The sequence below is a fragment of the Nicotiana tabacum genome, chromosome 4 (genome assembly GCF_000715075.1).
Source record: "Nicotiana tabacum cultivar K326 chromosome 4, ASM71507v2, whole genome shotgun sequence".
NCBI classification, from domain to species: domain Eukaryota; kingdom Viridiplantae; phylum Streptophyta; class Magnoliopsida; order Solanales; family Solanaceae; genus Nicotiana; species Nicotiana tabacum.
In genome coordinates, this window is record NC_134083.1 from 97,191,858 (window position 1) to 97,216,790 (window position 24,933).

General features: G+C 39.4%; 1 long non-coding RNA gene across 1 annotated transcript; it reads right to left on the reverse strand.

The window, feature by feature from the left end:
• Positions 1–21,267: 21,267 nt before the first annotated feature.
• On the reverse strand, positions 21,268–24,489 carry LOC107806125 (uncharacterized). The gene is made up of 3 exons (XR_001652592.2): positions 23,928–24,489; positions 22,842–22,920; positions 21,268–21,443 (listed from the first exon to the last, which is right to left on the reverse strand). It is a non-coding gene; the product is annotated as an uncharacterized LOC107806125 (long non-coding RNA).
• Positions 24,490–24,933: the final 444 nt, after the last annotated feature.

Genomic DNA, 24,933 nt, shown 5'->3' on the forward strand with positions numbered 1-24,933 from the left:
TTTGAACATATCAATTGCCGATCTACACCTTCGCCCATACAGAGCTTCGTGCGGTGCCATTTTGATACTATAATGGTAGTTGTTATTATTAACAAACTCAATGAGAGGTATGTGATCATCTCAAATACCTTTAAAATCAAGGACATATCGTCAAGATTCTGAATAGTGCGCTCTTCCTGGCCATCTATCTAAAGATGAAAAACTGTGATGAGGCTTACTCGTATGTCTAATCCTTTCTGAAAGGACTTCTAAAAGTTTGTTGTAAAATTGAGCACCACAATCTGAAATGATGGACAATGGAGTCCCATGCAATTGGTCGTCCCATAAAATTGGACGATCTCTTGAATGTACACCTTAGCATAATCTTCTGCTCACATTGTCAATCCTAGGAGACCTTTTTCGATAATTCTTAAAGGATATTCTTCTGTAGTTTGCTCTCTTATTACTAGCTGATTTTTTCCCACTATCACTATACTTCAGGTTTAACTTAAACACTTCAGGTTCTAACATGCGTTCGGTGTTTCAAACTGTTACCCACTCAATAGTGTTAACCTGACTAAGTAAATCAAATTGTAGCTCTACTAGCTCTGTTGAAATTGCTAATTTGTTGTATCTACTCAAAACTTACTTACTATCCTTTTACTAACAACCTACTAGCATCATGTTTTCTTATTCTGCTTTGAATAACTAAAGAGAAGCATAAGGTTATTCCTAACTTCCCTCATTATCCGACCCTATTCTACGGTCGCACACTATCTTTCTTTTGTACTATGTACATGGATCACAATTAGGGAAATTTCATCTGTCTTAAACGAAATTGGAATATCTAACACCAAACTTTCTATACACTTCAAATTCACGTCAGACTATAAACATTCGGGGTAAACACTAAGTCACATAACCAAAGGGGAACTGATATATCCTTTATCTCACAATAATAGCTGCTTCTTATAGTAACTTACTAACGTGGCACTTTCTCGTTCTGATTTGAATAAATCTGAACAACATAAAATCATTCCCTGAAATTCAATGTCGGTTGCTCTTGATTCTCATTTCGTACATCATATCTTCTTAGTCATATGCATGAATCATATGAATGTCACATCTTTGGTAGTAACAACTATTTCTGACTCCTATTTATTTTGCCCTTAGGCTCCTTTTTGTCCAAAACTATGGTGAATAGTTCATGCCCATTGCAATTAGATTCTTAACATGTTACACCGTGGGGTCTAACATCTGAACTACCATCATCCAACCTGTGGCTCCATTTTTTAGAATTAAAATATATTTTTTCTATGAGGTAAAACATATACGGATACACTACCATACACAAACTTGTCCTTCAGAACATACCATCATCTGATTAATCACTTCCTACACCATTCGGCGAGTCTTGAGTCTTACTCTAGACCTAAAACATGCAAAGATTTTACTATAAAAACTATTACTTACATTTTCTTTTGTCACCCATAGGTATCACTCTGTACTCAGAAGTCACCAAATTTTGGATACACTGAAAATTGGAGATCTGGTAACTGAATAACTTATAATTAGCATACTGAATAACTATAAACCTACTAACTGAAAGACTGTATAACTGGTAGTTGAGGTAAACTGATAACCATCAAATATGATAATTGCTTTTGTATTTTCTAATAAGGTTATGCTATAATATGTACTACTATCGATTGTATCCCACAGTCAATATCCTCTCAAGTCTCATTTGTTACCAACTTGTACTCCATAATTATACCCCAATAGGCGATCATATATTCTAGGACCTTGGGTTTTTCCTGCCCTTCACTTGGGCATTCGATATGTGTGAAATTCGATAAGAAGAGAAGGTTACCTATTGCTCTAAGCCTCTGGCACGATCTAGAGTTGAAAGAAATGAGACAATCCTGAATATCTTGGCAGTTACCCATTTATATGCAAGGCCGACACACACATATAAAGGAAACTCCACTGGACATAGCTTCATAGACTCCCTAGGACACTTGAATGTAGGGCTCTGATACCAAGCTTTGTCACTCCCCGAACCTAGGTCTGGACGTAACACGACACCCGATGCCTAACTACATGTGACCGAGCGAACCAACTGCCTGACTCACCACATGATATCATAACATACTGAATGCGGAAGATAAACTAGCACATGATAATATACGGAAAGTCTGAATGATATAAATGAAATGTAGAAGCACTAATATAAGTCTAAAACATATATGTGGAAACATTGCTTAACATGAAAAGCCCGTGACTCTGTCTAACTGTTACTCTAGTCTATGAAGCCTCTAATGAAGTACTGAAAACACTGACTGTCTGAAAATACTGAAGATCTTAAGGTATTATAATTCCTCGAAAGAACTGAGGATCACCAAATAGCTGGTACGGGATTCCTAGCACTCTGAATTGTCAACCTGTAAATCATTACCTACATCGTGAGATGCAGGCCTCAGGAAAAAGGGACGTCAGTACATTTGAATTGCACTGGTATGTAAAGCAACTATAAGAAAGAACTATAAATTATGAAACTAAAACTGAGCTAATAACTGAGAACTGATAACTGATATGACAACAGCTGAAACTGAAACTGAAATTATAACTCATAATTGATAACTAAAATGATAAGTGGTAACTGATAACTGAACTAAACAAAGGAAGTAAGGATATGAATACTCCCTCTTCTGAATGATGAACCATCTGTTTATCTGAATAAACTACGGCCTCGGGCCCAATATATATGTGCACAAGCTACGGTCTCAGGCTCAAGTATATGTATACATAACTACTGCCTTAGGCCCAAAAATACATAAAGCATCAACTACGGTCTCAGGCTCAAATATGCATAAAGCATAAACTACAGCCTCAGGACCAAATACAGGTGTTAAACATTAAGGATTTAAACTCAGGAACTGAGAATAATACTGCAATACATGATACTAAAATATTGAATCACACTGAGTTACATGATATTAGAATACTGAATAGGACTAGACTGAGACATGTATACATGAAATGATTATGAAAACTGAAACTTTAACTATTTATGACATGCTGAGTAATCTAGACTGAGACTCATGGGCATCAAACCCAATTCTATATTAATTACACACTGAGCTCACAACGTTCAAGATGAAGGTCATGAACGAGTTATGAAGCTAAAGAATAAAAGTGCCGAAACTATTCAAGGAACTAGGCTTAACTATATATTTCTGAGGCAATTAGTAACGTTGTAAAAGAAACATAGTGTATGGAGAATCATTATCATTCCCAAACATAGAGAGCTAGCTTCACATACCTTGACTCTGGTCTTTTTAAGCGTATCACAATGTCCGTCGCCTCTTTCAACGATAATCTATGTCAATATATATCAAGATGAACCAATGTTAGCACTAATTCTCATGTTTTGGTCAGTTAGGTATTTTATCAAACACCTTATGGGCGTAAAGCCTCATAGCCCTCAGTAATTGATCTTTTCTTCACAAACTTCTCATTCTACTACTTCTAGATGATTCTACAATCCCAAATAGATGTAACTAATACCATTTCTCATCACCCAAATGCTTACAACAATCATACGTCAACAACCCAAAACCCTAGAATAGTATATATGATTCTCTTTATTAAACCCATCTACTATTCTTCCAAAAACTCATCAATTCATAGCTATAAATGATTAGGTAGTAGAAGAATTACCTTTTTGAAGTTCAATCCTCTTGAATTCGAGTTCTAGGGTTTCTTTTCTCAACAATGGTGTCTTGATTGAATATCTAAAGATTTAAAGGATTTATCCATATTAATAAGGTGTTGGAGAATTGAAATTAACTTAGAATAATCGTTAGAACTTCCTTGGATGATGGAGGGACCTTTGGGAAGTTGGGTTCTTGAGAGCTTCCTTTTCTTGAGCAAAGCTACGTGTTTGAGTTGTGGGGGACGAGGTAGGGTTTAAATAAGTGTACATGTCCTCAAAAAATGAAGAGGAAATAAAAGTCGCTCGGATAAACATCATCAGTGTGGGACATCATCTAAGACGCCAAAATAACTATGCAAGGCGCCATCAAAGGCGCCAAAACTACAGTGCCTTGCATTGTCAGGGACGCTGAGGTTAATGCCCTGGATAGTGCCTTGCACTGTCTATGGCCGTAAGTTTTTATGGCCTTGCATTGTCTATGGCCGTGAGTTTTCATGGCCTTGCACTTTCTAAGGCTGTGAATTTTCATGGCCTTGCATTGTCTAAGGCTATAAGACAGACCTCCCATAAACTTAGTCGATTCTATCAAATTTTATGCACCTCACTATTAGTCTTGGTTCCAAAACAACGGTTTCCACCCATACTCATCCCGATAGGACTTCACATGTTAAAAGGTCACGTTAATACTCATTTAATGCATCCACAACTAATTTAAATTTACGGAGTGTTACACAAAGGGTGGTCAGGATGATCCTCCTCACACTGTTGATCAAATGGTGGTGTATAATTTAGGCTGGGATTAGATGGGTCTACTGCATGCCGTAAAAATAATGTTTCATCATCATCACTAGAAGCTTGTTTGAAAGGGAAGATAAACTCCCGAAATTTTACATCCGTACTGAAAAATATTGTGTGAATGTCAAGGTCATACAACTTGTACCCTTTTTGTGTCTTAGAGTATTCAATAAACACTGCTCTCTTTATGTTTGGGAGCAAACTTATCCCCCTTAGGTATATTACAAGCATAACTTTGGCAACCAAACACCCTTAAATGGTCCAGACTAGTTGTCTTCTCATATAGCATTGCATAAGGTGTCTTTCCGTGCACTACTTTTGTTGGTAGGCTGTTGATCAAATATGCAGCAGTCTTGACACACTCACTCCAGAACTTGAGAGGTACCTCACTTTTAAATTTTAGAGCCCTAGCAACATCTAAAATATGCCCATATTTTCTTACAACTATACCATTTGTTGAGGAGTATATGGATAACTACTTTGATGTATAATAACAATTGTAGCTAACAATTCATTACATTTGGCATTAAAGAATTCTATGCCATTGTTTGACCTCAAGGTCTTGATATTCACATCAAACCGTGTCTTTATTATTGAAATGAATTTCTTCAATACAACACACAGTTCACACATAGTTTGTATTAAGCATATCCATGTTATCTAGTAAAGTCATCAACAAATAGTCACAAAGCAGTGCTTTCTGACTATCATGACCTAAAACTTATCCCGTCGTGATGGCGCCTACCGTGGAACTAGGCAAGCCACAACTCAACATCCCAACAAAGAAAAAATCCTTGAACATAAAGACGGAAGCAATTTAATAATTTAGGAAAGCCTTTTTGAAAACAGAAATATCCAAAATACGATACAATCTATCCCAAAAACAGGGTGTCACAGAGTACATGAGTGTCTAAATTAGAATACAGTCCACTACAGTGTCTAGAGAAATAAACTGAAAATACAACTGGTGATAAAGGAGGAGAGTCAAGGCCTGCGAATGCCGTCCAACTACCTTGGTAGTCTCCGAACTCTGAAGCCGCAATCAGCAATCACCGCCGTGACCAAAAATGCCTGGATCTGCACACGAGGTGCAGGGAGTAACGTGAGTACATCCAACTCAGTAAGTAACAAGTCCAAACTTTGGACTAAAAGGTAGTGACGAACTCAACCGGTACCGATAAATAGAAATAACTGAACAGAAATGTAGGCATGCTTCCAAATTAAATAGGCAACTCAAACAATAAAGTGCAGTAGATCCGAACAGTGTAAAGAACATAACTCTGCTATCTCTACACGCCAATGCACATGTTGTATGTGATGCACCATGATGTCAGCCTCATGTGCTCACACTCTCGAATGCTCAACCACACGGTACTGTATATGGCCCATACGGCCCAGGGAAGATCCATCCCAGAACATATACATCACTGACTATAACTCACCCAGTACCGAGAAAGGCCAATCCAGCCCTGTGGAGAAGATCCATCTCCGGGTATCAAGTACTTCGGACAAGATCCATCCCTCAATAATATTAACCGTGCTCACTGGGGGTGTGTTACAGTCTCCAGAGGTGCTCCTACAGCCCAAGCGCTATCACAAAATCAGTATAACCACTGCGGCGTGCAGCCCGATCCCATAACTGTCACTCATAACCAAGCTCTCAGCCTCACTCAATCACCAATCTCTCTAGTCTCACTCACGGGCTCACAATATCATGAAAACTAGCCCGAAACAATGATATGATGTATCAATAAACAACAACTGAGACGGAGATATGATATGGAATGCATGAACATGACTGAGTACATAATATCAATGAAATTAGTGAGATGACAGCAAGAAACGACCACTAGGGATCCCCACAGTACCAGCATAAAGCCTAAACATGATATCTAGCATGATTGAAAGGTCAATTATTTTATCACAAGATGAAAACACGGATATCAACAAAATAGAGTCACTATACAGTGCCATGGAATCAACCAGGCCACCTTTTTCACGGTGCATGCTCACACGCCCGTCACTTGGCATGTGCGTCACCTTAATACCAATCGTATAGCACATAGTTCGGGGTTTCGAACCCTTAAAGCTAAGTTTGAAAGTGTTACTTGCCACAAACCAAGCAAAGTCCTACTCCGGAATGCCCTTGCCTCTCAATTCGACCTCCGAACGTCCCGAATCTAGTCACCAGTAATACAATACTGTCAGTATAGGCTAAAGGAATCAATTCCACAAGAAGAATACCAAATTATAGCCTAAATCTGAAATCGACTCACCCCCTCCCCCCGGGCCCACGTCTCGGAATCTAACAAAAATCACAAAACCGGAAAGCCCATTCACTCACGAGTCTAACCATACAAAATTTATCAAAATACGACATCATTTGGTCCCTCAAATCCCCAAATTACACTCTCCAAAATCCCAAGCCCTAACCCCCAATTTTTTCACTTCAAAGCCCCACTAATTAGATGAGAAATCAATGGGAAAACACCATAGCTAAGGGTACATAGGCTCAAGGGACTTACCTTAGTGAATTTCCTTGAATCCCCTTCAAAATCACCTCAAAAGCTCCAAAGTCCAAGTTAAAAATAGTGGAAATGAGGTAAAATCTCGAAGTCCTCTATTTATACTTTCTGCCCAGTGAAACCGCACATGCGGTCCCTTTTTCCGCTTCTGCATCGCCCTGCGATCCCTTTTTCCGCTTCTGCATCGCCGCACCTGCGGAATTTCCATTGCAGGTGCGGAACTCACTTAAAATCCCAGGCTCCGAATCTGCGGCCAAATACTGCACTTGCAATAGCGCACCTACGCCTCTCCCTCCGCTTCTGCGAAAATCGACCAACTCCTCACTTCCGCATCTGCGACTCAGCCTCGCATCTGCGGGCACGCAGATGCGACCCCCTTTTCGCACCTGCGGTGACAGTCCAACTGAACACTGCCCGCATCTGCGACCTCCCATGCACTTCTGCGTTCGCGCACCTGCGGATCCCTCTCCGCAGGTGCGGAAAACACCAGCAGCAGCAGTTCAGCTGCATTTTCCAAGTTCCAAACCTCCCGTTAACAACCCGGAACCACCCCAAGTCCCTTGGGACCTCAACCAAATATACCAAAACATCGCATAACATCATACAAACTTAGTCGAGCTTTCGAATCACTCAAAACAATATCAAAACACCAAATTACCCTCGGATTCAAGCCTAAGAACTTTTAAACTTTTGAATTCCACAAACGATGTCGAAACTTACCAAACCACGCCTGAATGACCTCAAATTTTACACACACGTCACAAATGGCACCACAAACCTACTCCAATTTCCGAAAATCCATTCCGACCCCGATATCAAATTTTCCACTGCCGACCATAATCACCAAATTACCAATTTTCGCTAATTCAAGCCTAATTCCACTACGAACCTCCAAATCATATTCCGAACGCACAACTAAGTCCAAAATCACCTAACGGAGCTTACAGAACCATCAAAATTCAAATCTGAGATCATTTACACATAAGTCAACATCCGGTTGACTTTTTCAACCTAAGCTTCTAATAAAGAGACTAAGTGTCTCAATTCACCCAGAAACCACTCCAGACTCGAACCAACCAACTCAGTACATCATAATATAGCTGAAGAACATAAAAAGAAGCAGTAAATGTGGGAACGGGATTATAACTCTCAAAACGACCGGCCGGGTCGTTATATCCTCTTCCACTTAAACATACGTTCGTCCTCGAACGTGCCAAGAGTTATTTCCATGCAACCAAATCACTATTCTATCTTACCACGCACGAACCCGGGGGTGACTCTGCGTCACCCTATCCTATATAGGTCTGATAACACAACATAACTGAAAATTCTCAATTCAACCTAGCCCACAAGCCTTAGAATCCAATTTCCAACATCCAAAATTTCTTATAAGATCAGAATCTCGCATCTACATACTGTATAAGTCTGAACAAGCTATATCAAGCCATATCTATAACCCAAGATGTAATCACATAACTCAAATACTCATAGCAAAAATTTCAAATCACAGTAGCTGCTCAAACAACCCAATACCGGTAATAGACCTCATATCAAACAAGCCTCGCTCTAAAAACTTTGTACGCTGCCGATGATGAAAGAAACATGCAGAATTCACAACCATTCATCAGACCAGCGGTCATGGAACTCCCTCTCATTCTACAAGAACTATAGCCAATTTCTAAGTCGACTTCCGATATTACCCTTCCAAATATACCACAATCAAATCCGATAGTTTCCATTCTAGGTCTAATGACCTCATCTCATCCAATACGACCACTCTAGTAACATGACACATCAATCAATCTAAAGCCAAACTTGTGCAATCCGTGCACCAAATAGCAACATTCCAAATGTACTCAATCATGGAAAATGACTCAAACGAGAGATCCGTCCCGCAAGCTCATCAAGTACCACCACCATGAAATGCTTAAACCATCACACACCATAGAACCATAACACACGAATCTAACACAAAGGATCATATTTCCACATAACTCTGCTGCAATACGCGACCCTATCCAAATAGTGGTCCATATGAAACACCTCAAGTCACCATGCTAAAACTTTATAACCATGCGCAATTCGACATCAAGTACTCAAAGTGCATTACCATATCCGCGGAGAAGAAAATGATGCCATGGCACATAAAACCCAAAAGAACATAACAATACGCCATCAACCAAGCAATACCCAATACTATTCTCGCTCAAATTCCGCTATAAGTCCACAATAGAACCGCACCATATGTGCATATAACCAACGAATCACAACTCCTCGTAGCATAGAAGAGTAACTCACAGATCATTTCAGAACATGAATAAGCTTCACAACAACCGAATTGCATATCCCTCAACAATAGCAGTATGGAGCCAACTAATCCGGCTCGGTATAGAATACATATCCTAATTGGGCCTACCAATGGACCCCCAAATCAGCTCTAGTCACCCACAAATAGATAAATAACCTTCCAATTTTCCACAATTACTAAATCATAACACATATTATCATCTGGATAGCTTCGGCCACGACTTCACAGTCCACAACCATGATACAATCTGCTCCTGAGAACTCCTAGTCTCCAAATCCATAGAACACATGAATCACTATATCTGATCTCAACTCCACTGCCTGAATGTTAACACTTCTCCAATACATGATTATCCCATGAGGAATACTTCTATAATTCTTCTGTGCCACAAAGCAAAATTTGAACATCAGCAGTCAATCAAATAAGAGAGTGTCGCAATACCAATGAAGTATCCATAAATCAAAACACATTGCCCCTTCTGAAATATATACCCTCATCAAGCCATACCAGATAGAAATATCAGTTACCTAGTCATCCGAAACTGCCCATGCTGCCTAAGGATTCATGACCTCCCTTCAAAATTGAACCGTGACCTTACACATGAAATTCTCAATCCTACACAACACCGCACATATCATGCCATCATACGAAAAATATGAGAGCTTGGTAATCCACTCCGAGTCACAAGAAACTGCATACTTAATTAGCCAAGAACTTTCCATTTGATCCCATCCAGGAGAAAATCACTGTACATCACATGCTCCTCACGTCAGTAGGAAATATACTCCTCGAATCGTGGTAGAAACTATTGAGATCTCTTCGAAACCCATTTGTACATAATTAAGCCATCAGAACTAAATCTCTCTAACTCAACCAAACCACGCAGGTCACCAAAAACCCGAGAGCATTGCCACGAAACACTTGTAGAAAACCACCACATTATAAGCACCCAACGAACCGATCATATCCATTACCATCTGATACAACCTACTACCAAGCTGTCCTATTTCTCCGAGTTCCTTCTGAATTACCTTCAAATTGATACTCCTCCTTGCCATAATACTTCAATCCTCAACCCAAGACTCACCACACGAGACCCTAGCATTAAAACCACACCGCCCTAAGGCTCATAAGCCATTGTGCTCTTCTTAAGTACCTCCATAAATACCTCAACTGTGACGCTCACTCTAAAAATACCTTATGCGAATTTAAAATTATTCTTCTTACCTTTCTTATACTAAAATGTAGAATCCATAATCATACAGAATTACCGTAAATCTCGACACCATTAAATGTAATTTCAGATTCTAAATTGCATCGCCCAAGCAGGATAAAAAACACGTGCCTCATTAGTACAGCAACGCTCGAAGGGGTAACCCTACCTTAACACCACTGATCAAATTCACATCCCGTACGCACTGCATCCTTCAAAATAACAATTTAATCATAGATAGCAGACTCCCCCACTTGGCTCAATGCCATATAACAAAATATCTGATAACTCACCACACCCAAGATAACATCTAAATTGACCATACTAAGCAATAAGAGATCTACTCTAGTCTCCAGACTCCCAATAGTCACCACACATGACTGTTATACACGGTCCACAATGATAGTATCACCCACCGGTGTAGACACATGAACAGGTGAAACTAGAGACTCATGGGGAATATCCAGAAAATGAGCGAAATACGAGGACACATACGAATAAGTGGAACCAGGGTCAAATAATACAGAGGCACCTCTATGGCAAACTAAGATAATACCTGTAATCAAATCATCCAAAATAATGGCATCTAGTCTGGTAGGGAATACATAAAAACAGGCATGACCGCCACCTGATCGGCCTCCCCCTCTAGGGCGACCCCTAGCTGACCTAGCTCCACCCCGATCTGGCTGGGCAGGTGGTGAAGTAACTGGTGTCGAAGTCGAAGGCTAACTCCCCTGCTGAGATGAACCTCCCTAAAGGCGGGGACAATGCCTCTTGATATGACCCAAATCTCCGCACTCAAAGCAACCTCTCTCTGCAAATAGCGGTGGGGACTGAAGGGAACCCCGAGCACCGGAATAACTGCTAGAAGGTCCTGAAACAGATGAACCCTGAGCTGATGGTGCATTAGACGAACTCTGAGCTGGTAGTGCACTAAATGAAGACTGGCCTTGCTGATAGTTTTGTACACCATGGCCAGATGGTGCACCACGGTGAACCGGGCGAGTCGTCTGAGCATGTCTAAAACGACGACCCCTACCGTGGTGGAACTGACCCCCAAAAAGAACATCGCTGAATCCACCCTGTCCATGAAGCCTCTTAGCCTCCTTCTCAACCCGCTCCTGACTACGAACTATCTCAATTTGACGAGCAATATTGACAACCTCATCAAATGTAGCACCAGACACACTCTCTGTAGTCATAAGCAATCGCAACTGAATAGTGAGGCCATCTATAAACCTCATGATCCTCTCCCTGTCTATAGGAACCAACCAGATAGCATGACGGGCCAACTCCGAGAATCGCATCTCATACTGCATCACAGACATATCACCTTGATGAAGCTGCTCAAACTGTCTGCACAGATCTTCTCTGTGAGACTGAGGCACGAACTTCTCCAGAAAGATAACGGAGAACTGCTTCCAAGCAAGGGGCGCTGCGCCGACCGGCCTACGCCTCTCGTAAGCCTCCCACTAACTGAATGCAATCCTAGAGAACTGGAATGTAGTGAATGAGACCCTACTGGTCTCCAGAATACCTGTTGTACAGAGTATCCTCTGACATCTATCCAAGAAACCATGTGTGTCCTCTCCCTCTGCAACACTGAAAGATGGAGGTTGGAGTCTTCCAAACCTCTCCAATCTACGCTGCTCATGCTTAGGCATAGCAGGAACCACATAGTCCCAAGCAACTGCAACCGGCTGGGCTGGTGGTGCCCCCGGTGTCTGGAATCCCTGTACCACCTGCTCTGTATTGCGGGTAGCGGGAGTCTGAGTACTTCCCCTGGCCTGAGAAGTGGTTGCTTCGGCCGGAACAGAGACCGCCTAAGCAAGACTAGTACACGCGGTCAAAATCTGAGCTAAAGCCTCCTGAAGGCCTGGAATCACAATAGGCACAGGTGGTGCCTGAGCTGGTGCATCAATAACTAGAATCTTGTCCTGACCCGGGCAACTGGTGGATCTGCAGGTACTGGCCCATCTACTGTGTGGGCTGCACCTCTGCCCCTACCGCGGCCTCGGCCTCTCGCGGCCTAGGCTGGTGGTACTGGTGGCTGTCTATCCTGCCCAGTAGTACGAGTCCTCACCATCTATGAGAGAATGAAACAACAAATGTTTAGTTACTAGAATCAACAGATTCGCACGACAAGAATTCAAGAATGTGGAGTTTCCTAAGGGTTCTGCAGACTCTCAAAGATAAGTACAGACATCTCTGTACCGATCCTCTAGACTCTACTAAACCCGCTCATGACTCGTGAGACCTATGTAACCTAGGCTCTGATACCAACTTGTCACGACCCAAAACCTACCCCGTCGGGATGGCGCCTATCGTGGAACTAGGCAAGCCACAACTCAACATCCCCAAACAGAAAAACTCTTTCCACATAAAGATGGAAGCAATTTAATAATTTAGGAAGGCCTTTTTGAAAACAGAAATATCCAAAATACGATACAATCCATCCCAAAAATAGGGTGTCACAGAGTACATGAGCGTCTAAATTAGAATACAGTCCACTATAGTGTCTAGAGAAATAAACTGAAAATACAACTGGTGATAAAGGAGGAGAGTCAAGGCCTGCGAACGCCGTGCAGCTACCTTGGTAGTCTCTGAACTCTGAAGCCGCAATCAGCAACCACCGCCGTGACCAAAAACGCTTGGAACTACACACGAGGTGCAGGGAGTAACATGAGTACATCCAACTCAATAAGTAACAAGTCCAAACTTTGGACTGAAAGGTAGTGACGAACTCAACCGATACAGATAAAATAGAAATAACTGAACAGAAACGTAGGCATGCTTCCAAATTAAATAGGCAACTCAAACAGTAAAGTGAATCAGATCCGAACAGTGTAAAGAACATAACTCTGCTATCTCTACATGCCAATGCACATGTTGTATGTGACACACCATGTTATCAGCCTCATGTGCTCACACTCTCGAATGCTCAACCACTCGGTACTGTATATGGCCCATACGGCCCAGGGAAGATCCATCCCAGAACATATACATCACTGACTATAAGTCACCCAGTACCGAGGAAGGCCAATCCAGCCCTGTGGAGAAGATCCATCTCTGGGTATCAAGTACTTCGGACAAGATCCATATCCAGAGAAGATCCATCCCTCGATAATATCAACTGCGCTTACTAGGGGTGTGTTACAGACTCCGGATGGGCTCCTACAGCCCAAGCGCTATCACAAAATCAGTATAACCACTGTGGCGTACAGCCCGATCCCATAACTGTCACTCATAATCAAGTTCTCAGCCTCACTCAGTCATCAATCTCTCCAGTCTCACTCACGGGCTCACAATATCATGAAAACTAGCCCGAAGGAATGATATGATGTATCAATAAACAACAACTGAGACGGAGATATGATATGGAATGCATGAACATGATTGAGTACATAATATTAATGAAATCAGTGAGATGACAGCAAGAACGACCACTAGGGGTCCCAACAGTACCATCATAAAGCCTAAACACGATATCTAGCATGATTGACAGCTCAGTTACTTTATCACAAGATGAAAACATGGATATCAACAAAATAAAGTCACTATACAGTGCCATGGAATCAACCAGACCATTTTTTTCACGGTGCACGCTCGCACGCCCGTCACTTGGCATGTGCGTCACCTCAATACCAATCGTATAGCATATAGTTCAGGGATTTGAACCCTCAGAACCAAGTTTGAAAGCATTATTACCTCAAACCAAGCAAAGTCCTACTCCGGAATGCCCTTGCCTCTCAATGCGGCCTCCGAACGTCCCGAATCTAGTCACAAGTAATACAATACGGTCAATATAGGCTAAAGGAATCAATTCCACAAGAAGAATACCAAATTATAGCAGAAATCTGAAATTGACTCACCCCCCCCCCCCGGCCCACCTCTCGAAATGCAACAAAAATCACAAAACCCGGAAGCTCATTCACTCACGAGTCTAACCATACAAAATTTATCAAAATCTGACATCGTTTGGTCCTTCAAATCCCCAAATTATACTCTCCAAAATCCCAAGCCCTAACCCCCAATTTGTTCACTTCAAAACCCCACTAATTAGATGAGAAATCAACGGGAAAACACCATAACTAAAGGTACATAGGCTCAAGGGACTTACCTCAGTGAATTTCCTTGAATCCCCTTCAAAATCACCTCAACCGTTCCAAAACCCGAGTTAAAAATGGTGGAAATAAGGAAAAATCTCGAAGTCCTCTATTTATACTTTCTGCCCAGTGAAACCGCACCTGCGGTCCCTTTTTTCGCTTCTGCGACGCCGCACCTGCGGAATTTCCATAGCAGGTGCGGAACTCACTTAAAATCCTAGGCTTCGCATCTGCGGCCAAATACCGCACCTGCGATAGCACACCTGCGCTTTCACGACCCAAAATCCCACCACAGGCGTCGTGATGGCACATAGTCTCTAAGACTAGGTAAGCCAATTTCAATTATATTTTGAAGCTATTTTTTTTTTAAACTAACAGCGGAAATAATTACAGTATACAACCTCCCAAGACTGCTAGTACTGAGTCACGAACTCTAACTGAATATACGGAATGATCACGAGGATCGAATATACAATACTGTTTGATTACAAATTAACAGTACAATAAAATAAAAAGACTCCAAGGGACTGCGACGACTAAGCAGCTCTACCTTGAATCCTTACGATCTCGCTTTAACTCTGCTCAAGTCTGATGTCTCCAATACCTGGCTCTGCACAAAAATGTGCAGAAGTGTAGTATGAGTACACCACGGTCGGTACCCAGTAAGTATCAAAACTAACCTCAGTGGAGTAGAGACGAGGTACAGTCAAGACACTCACTAGTCTAATAACCTGTGCAATATAATATACAAAATAATAGGAAAAAAATAACAATAAGGGCAACATAAAACAACCAGTGATGTGCACAGTAAGACAATAAAATCACCATTAATATCGCTCAACAATTGATAAATACATTTATACCCAGTTAAATCAAGTTCTTCAATTAAATATCTTTCACACATAATTCTTACGAATAAAACACTTTTTCAAATATAATTTCCTCAAATAAACATCTTTCGAATATAAAATTCTTTCAATAAATATCTTCAAATATAATTTTCTTAAATAAATATCTTTCAAATACAATTCTTTCATATAATTCTTTTTGAATAAAAATCCTTCCAAATAAATATTTTGAATATAATTCTTTCAATTAAAAGTCACCATGTGACACCTCATTTCAAAATCATAAAAATACGGGTCTCAGCTCATTTTCATATTTTTCATAAACACGGGTCTCAGCCCATTTTTCATGTTTTCACAGCACCTCGTGCCCATAATTAAATCATCATATTTTTTCGGTACCTCGTGCCCTCATTTCATATCACAACTGCACGGACAACTCACGTGCCAAATATCATTATCATTTCATCACAGCATCTCGCGCCACATTTCATATCTCATCTGCACAGACAATGCACGTGCCAAATATCCTCACTATTTACTCACGGCACCTCGTGCCCACATTTCATTTTATAATCCGCCTGGCCATAGCCACAGGCTCTCAATTTCAACATAAATCAGATTGTTATCAATTTACCAACAACAAGACAAATAGCACAAGGTATAAAAATAAACACAAGAAAATCAGAAGATCACATGAAAAGCATCAACACCACAACCCCACATCATCATATATCGTTCCTGACAGTAGCCATCCTTATCGCTCCTATTGCCACCTTTATCGCTCATATAGCCACCCTTATCGCTCCGCCCAGACAATATCAATAGCCATCATTATCGCTCCTATTGCCACCCTTATCACTCCTATTGCCACCCTTATCACTCCGCCAAGACAATATTCTAACAACACAACAACAGTGAAATGCCACCCTTATACCCACATAATATCAACGGTGAAATGCCACCCTTATCTCCTCAAAATAATAATTCACACAACACAACAATTTACACGAAAAATTATCACAACAAAATCAATTCACATTACAGTTTGCTCAATGGCCACAACAAATTCCAAGGATATAACAAAATTAATTAATTTCACAATAAATAGCCAAAAGCTCCACACAATGTGTACAACACCCAAAAATAACCAATAGAGATAGAAATTACTCAACATAAAGCAAAGTCTTTATTAAATTCAATTTTTTAATAATTATATAAACATCTCTTCTTAAGCTCATTTAATTAATTATTTGCAGAGGAAAAATCCATAATGAAATTCAATTCCAATAATTATCAAACCAACAAATTCACGGAATTACATAAATAATCAAGTAACAATTACATCAAATTATCATATAACAACAGATTCAACAACAACAAGGATTTAGGTACGACAAATAGATGATTAAATATATACCAACAATTACCCAATTTACCATACAATATGCTCAAGATTTTAACTCAATAAAAATTTACACATATAAGCCGAGTACGTACTCGTCACCTCGCGTACACGGCTTTTCACATTTCACAAATGGCACATAAGACTCGATGCCTAAGGGGTAATTCTCCCACTCGAGGTTAAGCAAGACACTTACCTCTTTGAAGTTATGTCGATATTCCAAAATCGCCTTCTTGCTTGAATTGACCTCCGGACCGCTCAAATCTATGCAAATTAAATGTATAACTTAATTAAAATTCATCGAAAATAATTCCAGATAATAATACGTCGACTTAAAATTTTATTCCAAAAAGTCAACGCAGGACCCGCCTCTCGGAACCCGACGTAATTTTCATAAAATCCGAACACCCATTCCGATACGAGTTCAACCATACCAATTTTATCGAATTCCAATAACAAATCGACCTCCAAATCTTAAATTTAAACCAAGAGGGTTTTCTAAAATTTTCAACCTAATTCACTAATTTAGTGATAAAAACAACAATAGATTCATGTAATTTAACCAAAATCAAGTTAGGAATTCTTACCCCAATGTTTTCCTTGAAAAACACTCGAACAATCGCCTTACCCAAGCTTCCTTGGTCAAACAATGGAAGAATGACATGAATTTGGACTTTATTTTGCTGCCCAGGGGTTTGTTCTTCGCGTTCCCGACACCCCCTCGCGTTCGCGATGAACAAATTCTTCAAAAGTCATTTTCAAACTCTTCTCATACAGCCTCTAGTATAATGGTCATAACGTTTTGTACAAAACTCCAAATGATGAATGGTTTGACTTTCTGCAAACTAGACTCCAAGGACTATAACTTTTATTTGTTGCTCATCTCTCAATTCCTTATAGATCACGAGATATAAACTTCTAAAGTCAGCCCTGTGCAATAGAGATTTCCATACTCTTCCTGGACAGCCTATAGTGTATCCACCATAACTTTTTGTACACACCTCCAAATGTCAAATGGTTTACCTTTCTGTAAACTAGACACAAAGGCTACAACTTTCATTTTTGGATCATCTCCAAATTCCTTATAGATTGTGAGATATGAGCCTCTAAAGTCATATGACAAACAGCGAAATTTCCTTCTTCGCGAACGCGAGAACCTCTTCGCGAGCGCGAACAACAAAGTCCCAATAGCAAAATCCTTCTTCGCGAACGCGAGAGGTTCCTCGCGAACGCGAAGAACAACACCAGAACCAGCAACCAGCAGCATCAAAACACCCAAACTTGGTCCGGAACCACCCCGAATCAAACCCGAGGCCCCCGGGATCCTGTCCAATTGTACCAACCAGTCCCAATACATAACACGAACCTGCTCGAGACCTCAAATCACATCAAACAACATCAAAGCCACGAATCATACCCCAATTCAAGCCTAATGAACTTTAAAATTTCAAATTCTATATCTTGTGCCGAAACACATCAAATCAATCTGGAATGGCTTCAAATTTTGCACACAAGTCATAATTGACATAACGAAACTATTCCAATTTCCAGAATCGGATTTCGGCCCCGGTATCAAAAAGTCAACCCCCGGTCAAACTTCCCAAAAATTTATCTTTCGCCATTTCAAGCCAAATTCCTCTACATACCTCCAAATAATTTTTCGGACACGCTCCTAAGTCCATAATCACCATACGGAGCTATTGACATCATCAAAATTCCATTCTGGAGTCGTCTTCACACAGTTCCGACTACGGTAAAAATCCTAAGACTTAAGCTTCAGTTTTGGGGACCAAGTGCCCCAAATCACTCAGAATCATCCGGTAACTGAATTCAACCACGCATGCATGTCAATACACATAATAAGAAGTTGTTCAAGGCCTTATGCCGCTAGACAGGGCTTAAATTCTTAAAATGACAAGTCGGATCGTTGCATGTGCCTCTCCCTTCGCTTCTGCGGAAATCGACCAACTCATCACTTCCACATCTGTGACTCAGCCTCGTATCTGCGGGCTCGCAGATGCGACACCCTTCTCGCACCTGCAGTGACAGTCCAACTCAACACTATCCGCATCTGCGACCTCCCATGCGCTTCTGCAGTCGCGCACCTACGACTCCCTCTCCGCAGGTGCAGAAAACACCAGCAACAGCAGTTCAACTGCATTTTCCAAGTTCCAAACCTCCCGTTAAGAACCCGGAACCACCCCGAGGCCCTCAGGACCTCAACTAAACATACCAACACGTCCCATAATATCATACGAACATAGTCGAGCCTTCAAATCACTCAAAACAACATCAAAACATCAAATTACCCTCGGATTCAAGCCTAAGAACTTCTAAACTTCTGAATTCTACAAACGATGTCGAAACTTACCAAACCACGTCCGAATGACCTCAAATTTTACACACACTTCACAAATAGCACCATGAACCTACTCCAATTTCCGAAAATCCATTCTGATCCCGATATCAAATTTTTCATTGCCGACCATAATCGCCAAATTACCAACTTTCGCCAATTTAAGCCTAATTCCACTACGGACCTCCAAATCACATTCCGGACGCACTCCTAAGTTCAAAATCACCTAACGGAGCTAACAGAACCATCAAAATTCAAATCCGAGATCATTTACACATAAGTCAACATCCGGTTGACTTTTTCAATCTAAGCTTCTAATAAAGAGACTATGTGTCTCAATTCACTCCGAAACCACTCCGGACTCGAACCAACTAACCTGGTACGTCATAATATAGCTGAAGAACATAAAAAGAAGTAGGAAATGGGAGAACGAAGCTATAACTTTCGAAACGACCGACCGGGTCGTTACACTGTCATAGGTAGGTGCTTTGTAGGGTCCCCACACATCCAAGTGACCAAGTTGAAATGCTACCTTAGATTTGCTTACACTATTAGGAAACTTTAATCTACTTTGTTTAGCTAGAGGACAAATGCTACAACTTCAAGACTTCCATGTACTTATTTTGTCTTGCAGAGATATTATATGTAATATAGAACTCTAGGATGCATCTCCTAGTTTGTAATGCTAAAGTTGTGTTTGTTCTTCCTTCATTACTGCACCTACTGCTGCTGCTTGTGCATACTCCCTTAGTATGTATAGACCATCAGACTCTCTACCAATCCCCAAGACCTTGCTACTGTAAAGTCTGAGGTCTCTAGTAAGTTTTGACACTGATAGTAAATTAAACTTTGAAGTCTGGTACATGCATTACATCTTTTATGCATGTGTCCCCTAAAATAATGACATTCCCAGTATGCATTATTATTTCTGCTTTGTTTCCAGTTGGCAACTGAACTCCTTTATCTCTTTGTCCTTCAACTTGCTTAGCATTATTCGTATATGCTCATCATGAGTAATATGGTGAGTTGCTCCTAAGTATACTATCCAGCTAGTTAAAGGAACATTGGACAGTAAGGACATAATACTGCCATATTAGTAGAGCATTCTCCTCCCCCTTGCTTGTTCAGAAGTCTTACAAAGCTGCTTGTACTGTTCTTCAGTGAGGAAATGGCCTTGTGGCTGAGTATTTGTTCCTCCTATTTCTTCGGTTCTTGCAGCATTAACATAGGGTTTGTTTGCTCCAAGCTAAGGTTTCTTCTTGCTTTAAAAATCTGCCGGATAACCAACAATTTTATAGTAATTTTTCTTTAAATGGCCCTTGTAACCACAATGTTCACAAATTAGTCCAATTTTCTTAGGTTTAAAGCCTTGGCCACTTCCTGCGAGCATAGCCAATGGATATCTATTAGTGTCTACTACAGCCAGTGTTCTTTGACACTCTTCCTGTGTTACTATAGCATATGCTTCATTCACAGTTATCACTAGTCTCTTAACTTCTTATATTGTTGTAACTTTCATTCAGGCCCGTGAAAAACTGCTAAAGTCTTTGATGTCTCAAATGTTCCAAGGTCGCCACAAATGTGTTCTTTTGTGGCAACCTTTTGCTTGCTGCAAGTACAACCGTAGCTAAATGTTTTGTGGTGACGACTATATAAGGTCGCCACAAATGTGTTCTTTTGTGGCAACCTTTTGCTTGCTGCAAGTACAACCGTAGCTAAATGTTTTGTGGTGACTAAACTTGCCACAAAAAGTAAATAAACACGCTACAGAAAATGTCCCAAAAAGTAGTTTTTTGTGTTGGTCACCACTAAAATATAAGCTATAGTTGCGACAAAGTCGCCGTTAAAACAATTATTAAATTCGGAAGCAACTCTTTGTCGCTGCAATTGTCTATGTTTTAAATCTTAATAGTCTTCCAGTGGCAACCTTATTTTCTTTTTAAGTTAGTACACAAGTATATTCATGTGAATCGTTTACCAATATTAAAAGCATCCAATATCATTCAACAAACACCAAAAATATTTTCAAGCGGAATATTATAAATACTTTCATTACTAAAAGGCAATTAAATATACAGTAGAATACTTCATTATTCATTATCATTGTGCACATATATGAAAAATAAAAATAAAATATTAAGGGCCTTCAAGCTCCTCTTTGTTCGACTCCATTTGTGATTGTGCAAGTACGTGTCCCTGTTATTAAGGAAAAAATACAGGATTACTTTGACAATTCCCATAATAACACTAATCGTAAAAAAGAATGACCACATAAAGTTGCTTACACCCACTAGTCAAGACAACTTAAAGTACAGAGAACATAACTGAAAAGGTCTGCCTTTAAAGTAGAGAGCAAATTCGAAAAGGATACACAATCTTTACACTAATACATATTTCTCTTACATTGCCTAAAAGCTCAAAGTATTTGGCAAGAAAAACAGGTAAAAGGGTTCAGAAACTACAAACTAATTTGTAAATCAGCAACTCTAAATTATTTTTTAGGGAGACAAATATGAAATGAAAGAAACTAATTTATCACCTTTGAACATTTTGTGTAATCCAAAAATAAAGCAGTTTTGCTATATATAGCACATCCAGAAGTCACTTTTGGGTATTAGAATACTTCAGCGAAAATAGACTAGTATAACTTAGACAGACGCTTCTGCATGCACAATATCATAAATAGGCTTGCACTCTCAAAATTATAACAAATTATAAACCCTGATTTCTCTCGGCATTTTATCGAGTGCTTCATAGGCCTAATTAGAAACCTAAATTTCACATAAACACGCAACACTATATTACAAGCCAACATTTTATTGTCAAAAAGAAACTAAATATCGTTTTACACATAATTGAGTCACAATTATCTTGTAGGAACACTATATAACACACTAAAATGAATGGTCAGAAGCAGCAAAAACTTTTTTTAGTTTATGCACTGAACATAATATTTTGTGGTTTACACAAAATAACAGGTAAAAGTGCTTAAATGTACAGAATAAATGGTGGTAGAACTCGATAACTAGAACAATAATCTGGAGCTTCAAGATAGAAGTAGCTGGGGGTAATTCAACTGAGTAGATAGAGCCCTCATAACAATGAAGTTGTATAATCTAAAGATATAATTTCCTCTGTGCCAATATAGTGAAGGTAGAAGATAGTAGTATTGCTATAGTTAATACATATATTATGCAGCCCCAGGATTTTGTCTCAAACTTAAAGAATAAGCTCCTTATAATAGTCCCGACATCCTATCGAATCTAACATGGTTTCATATCATTTAAAGATTTCAATTTTTTCTTTATTTCATAGTCATACATTAATACATGAAGTTGTTCCAAGTTCTACAAGTTTTCTTCTTCAAACATCTCTCATCGCTTCAGCCCATTCTCGGACTCCTCCAAAGTGATGATAGAAACGAGCAGGAAAATCAGGCTATTGGGCTGCAATTAATCTTCTAGTTTAAAGCATTTCTTTATTAACCTTCCAATGATAATTTCTTACAGGGGACAACATAATATAAGAAGCAGATCAAAGAATCAAAATCTGGATGTTCTAAACTCAAGAAAAAATGAAGAATAGAAAACACACCTAACAAGGGATAAATCTATCTGCCAAAGAAAATATCCAGTCCCAAAAAATGATGGTTGAGTAGATTCCATGGAGTATCCTGCATGATATAGAAGAAAAAATCAGTCCGAAGGCCTTTTCTTTTTTAGTTTTCAAAAAGATGAAAATTCTTGAACAACCAACAACGATTCTTAAAGCAAATAAACATGTACTTTAATACCCCAATTCTCTTTTTCTGCCAGCAATTAAGCACCTAGATCACTAATCTTTTAAAGGCATATACTACTTATTGTAAACATTCATCACCTGCATACAGAACAACAATATTTATGTGTACACTAATTATCTCAATATGTAACCCTAGAACAAATGTGATAATACTTGTCCCTAAATTATAAACATGAATAATTGCAAATTGCAGTGCAAATCTAAACGATAATATCAAAGAGAACTCATATTGGACTAAACAAAATCTAACATAATAATCATATAAGAAAGTTAATCCAGATTTGTTCGTATTTTCATTTTAAGAAAATAGATAAACCGAGTACGCAGAGAAGGAAAGATAGATTACAGTAAGCAAACCAATAGGGAGGAGGGCCACCAGAGAACTCATCATAGAGATTATGCATATAACTATACATAAATTGGTTCAAGAAAAGTAACTTTTCTTATATTGGTATAAGGCAATATAATTTATTTAAACTGTCTTGCACGAATTAGATTAAATTGATAATATTGCTACAACTAACCAGTAAAAAAATATATGCTTGCAATTTATCTCCTCAAATAAACTCACATAACACATTAGCAAGGATTTTTATTATATTAGAAATAAATCGTTAGCTATCGCAACAGTAGTACTTGGCAGCAGATAGGAATAGAAGGACAATCTATGTCCAAATGGATACTTATACCAAGAGCAAAAGAGAAAACTCATCAAAGAGAGCAATACATCCATCATTGAATTTCATCAAGCAAAGGAGGAGCTTCTATTGCTCCTATTTCTCTGGGATTGGAAATTGAAAATACATCCAAATGATATATATATACAACCAAACAAAAATCAGAAACTGATGAAAATATCTTGAAAAAAGAAAAACATACCTCAACAGGTGAGGAAGATGGAAGAGAAATGGTTCAAATGTGTAAAACCACGTCGGCGAACCGATTCAGAAACATACACCAATGCAACAAAGCATACCATCAAAACATAGAAAATGGGTCACGTGAGAGCACAGAGCACAAAATCTACAGAAAAAAAATGATAAGGAACTCAATGTTCTATTTTCCAGAGAATGAGACGGAAAGAAGAGATTTCGCCAGCGACGGGAGTGGTTCTCTTTCTGTGAGACAATTTGGCCGGAGTAGGTGAGGCTATATTTCTAATGATTTTGCTATGTATCTAAATAAACAAATAAACCAAAGGGGGAATGAGGAAAGAGGTGAATTTGCAATAGAAGATAAGCAGCAAAATTGAGGAGGAATTTTAGGGAGAGGAAATTGGGTAAAGTAGGAATGGGAGAGGGAATTGGGGAATTTAGAGGGATTTTGGGTTTTCAGATTTGGAAGAGGTAGATAGATAACTCCCTAAATGGGTTTCCGAATTGCAAGGGGGGAAACCATTTTAGGTTTTTCTTTTAATCATTTTGAGTTTCTTTATGTTTTGTGTTTCTCCTTTCTCTTTTCTTTTTGAATTATCTAAATTAAGAAATTGAAGTACCGATATTAAAATAAAAATATTAGTAACGACCTAAGAAGTTGATACAAAAGCTCAACTTTAGTAGCGACGATGTCGCCACGAAACACCAATTAGTGGCAACTATTTATAGATCGCTACAATATTTTTTTCAGCCATATTTAATTAGATAAAACGAATACATATTAGTGGCTATCAAAACAAAGTCGTCACTGAATTGTTCTTTATCTTGGCGACTTTAAGGGTCACCACTAAAAGTATCACCTTTTGTTGCAAGAGTTTTTGAGTCGCCACAAATACCTTACTTATTGTAGCAAAAAGATAAGTTGTTACATCCCGTACTTTGATATTAGGATGAGTCGTAGTAATTCATATGAGCTTGAAGGGATTATGACCATTCATGAGATTATAGAA